We start from the raw sequence: 2,832 nt of genomic DNA, 5'->3' as shown, positions 1-2,832 counted from the left end.
AACAAGTACAAAAAAAAAAAAAAAAAAAATCAAATTACACCATCTTGAGAATTGCATATCATAGGAAAGTTAAAATTAAAATGACAATTAAAAAGTAAAGATTAAGTAAATTACAAAAATAATATAATGTATATAACAGGTAATATATATATACACACATATACTAAATGTTCTACTATATTACATTGTAAATCGAAAGATTTGTCCTTCAATGTATGATGAGTAAAATTTCAGCCATTTAATTTGGGGGAGAACTTAGCTATGAAATATTTTTCCATATTCCTCCTGAAAGAGGTGTCGTTCTTCGGACATTTGTAGAAGGGAAAGATCTTAAACTTTTTTTCTCCACACGTAGCTAGGTGTGTACTTAGTGGTATCTTGCGTAGTTCTTCCTGCCGAACATGTTGTCGGTATATCCTGGCTCGCTGGCACAAAGAATTACCAGTTTCACCTATGTAATCCTCCTTGCACGTGGGGGAGGTTATGCAGTATATAACGTTCTGCATCTTGCAGTTCATATCTGCATTTACTTTAAATACGTGACCACTTTTAAATCTCATCTCTCTGTTTCCCTCTATGTATTTGTAGGTGGGGTTGCTGCAGATCCCACATCTACCATCTCCGCACTCTTTTGCAAAGAATTCCATTTTAGTTTCTGAAGAGAATTTCGCTCTTGTTAGGTGTTTCTTTAGGTTTTTGTCCTGTCGTCTACTGTTTTTTATGCTATATTTGTTTAATATGTTTTTCATTTTGAGGCTTTGTAAGGCTATTGGCAGGTTTGAATGTATGGTTTGGAACATGTTGGTAACTCCAGGGTTGTGCGTGTTTATAAAAGGGATAATGTTTTCTTTGTTTTTTGTTTTGGGTGTCCTGAGTTGTGCGATGTCTAGTTTCAATGGTCTTGTGATTCCATTTTCTATTAGTTTAAGGGGGTATTTTTGCTCTAGGAGGAAGTTTTAAGTTCATCTAGTCTAATTAGTCATATTTGTGAATCAGTTACTATGCTACATATTCATCTTGCCATACTATATGGGATGTTTCTTTTTGTGAGGGATGGGTGGCAGGAGTGTATATATATACATATATATATGCATTATATATATATATACATATATATATATACATATATATATACGTGTACATATATATATATATATATATATATATATATATATATATATATATATTATATACAGTTAATCCAAACAAGAAAGCACAAAAAAACACACACGAGGACATGGAACAAATATAGTATTATTGGACGCTCAGGAAAGAAGGAGGGTTTAACATTTCGAGCGGAGCTCTTCGTCGGAAACATCAGAGAAGGGAAGACAGAGGAAAAAAATCGCCAACGGTACACACGAGGTCACATTTATATACATATATATAAATATATATATATATATATATATAAAACTTGAAAGAAGAAAACGACGCATGCGTTCAATCATATAATAACAATTTAATAAATAAAACATATGCATACATACATACATATATGTACATACCTACATCTATATGTATATATACATGCATATATGAGTACAGGACACCACAAATAAACGTAGAACACCATGAGAAATGAAAACATAAAACCAAACAAGGAAACAAACTTTTTTTAACAACGAAAAAACAGAGTACAAGACAAACAACACAAGGTAGATTCCCCTTCTTCAGCTGCCCCTGTTTCGACTCAATGCGTGTTTCGAAGGTAAGGGCAGAACACGACCACGCCAAAGTAGTCCTTCCCGTAAAATGAATTAGATAAAAATTTTTGGCGGAGGGGTAAAAAAAGTAACAAGAACAGGACGTAAAAGCAATACAAATGAAGAAAAAAACAGTACAAATAAAGATAAAAACAGTAAAAGACAGGACAAGGAAACCAACAATAAGGGCTTTTTTTTAAGCCTAGATGGTGGAAAAATTCATTAGAATGCATTCTGAAGATCGGCTTGCGGAAGACAGAAAAAAGCCAATGTTGACTTGTTGAAAGCAGTGGGCAGAAAGAAAGTTAGCAGCCCTCTGGTCAGCGACGGGAGAGAGGAGGAGGAGTGAGAGAGAGAGGAGAAGAAACCAGAAAGGGTGAAAAATAAGGAGAGTGATGGGTAGAGAGGAAGATAGACAGGCAGGGAGGAAAGGTCAAGTAAAGAGTTAAGAGTGCGCGTCATAATTATTGAAATAAAACTTACTTGGAAGAAGAAAACGACGCGTGCGTTCAATCATATAATAACAATTTAATAAATAAAACATATGCATACATACATACATACATACATACATATATGTACATACCTACATCTATATGTATATATACATGCATATATGAATACAGGACACCACAAATAAACGTAGAACACAACGAAAACATAAAACCAATCAAGGAAACGGACTTTTTTTAACAACGAAAAAACAGATTACAAGACAAACAACACAAGGAACATTCCCTTTCTTCAGCTGCCCCTGTTTCGACTCAATGCGTGTTTCGAAGGTAAGGGCAGAACACGACCACGCCGAAGCAATCCTTCCTGCAAAATGAATTAAATAAAATTATTTTGTGGAGGGGTAAAAAAAGTGACAAGAACAGGACATAAAAGCAATGCCCTTACCTTCAAAAAATGCATTGAGTTAAAACTATAACATTTCATAGAGATAATCTTTCTATTGTCAACAAGACATTTTATACCATAATGGCAATGACATCACATTTTCTATGACTATGTATCTGTCTGTGAATGTATGTGTATAAAAATATAAGTGTGTATATATCTCAGTGTATGTGTCTTTCCGTGTTAGGTATGTTATTAAACACATGCATATATATATATGTGACGA

At 33.8% G+C, this 2,832-nt stretch overlaps 1 protein-coding gene across 2 annotated transcripts in view; it reads left to right on the top strand.

The window, feature by feature from the left end:
- Positions 1 to 2,064, top strand: part of LOC115212706 (sugar transporter SWEET1) — a 67,063-nt gene extending 64,999 nt beyond the window's left edge. For both annotated transcript variants that reach the window (XR_004999171.1, XR_004999169.1), the window contains exon 8: positions 2,050 to 2,064. The gene's annotated coding sequence lies outside the window, so the exon portion shown is untranslated. The remainder of the gene's footprint in view (positions 1 to 2,049) is intronic.
- The last annotated feature ends 768 nt before the right edge of the window (positions 2,065 to 2,832 follow it).

This window comes from Octopus sinensis, linkage group LG1 (assembly GCF_006345805.1).
Source record: "Octopus sinensis linkage group LG1, ASM634580v1, whole genome shotgun sequence".
Classification (NCBI taxonomy): domain Eukaryota; kingdom Metazoa; phylum Mollusca; class Cephalopoda; order Octopoda; family Octopodidae; genus Octopus; species Octopus sinensis.
The sequence above is the reverse complement of the archived record's forward strand: the minus strand, read 5'-3'. Positions and strand labels throughout refer to the sequence as shown.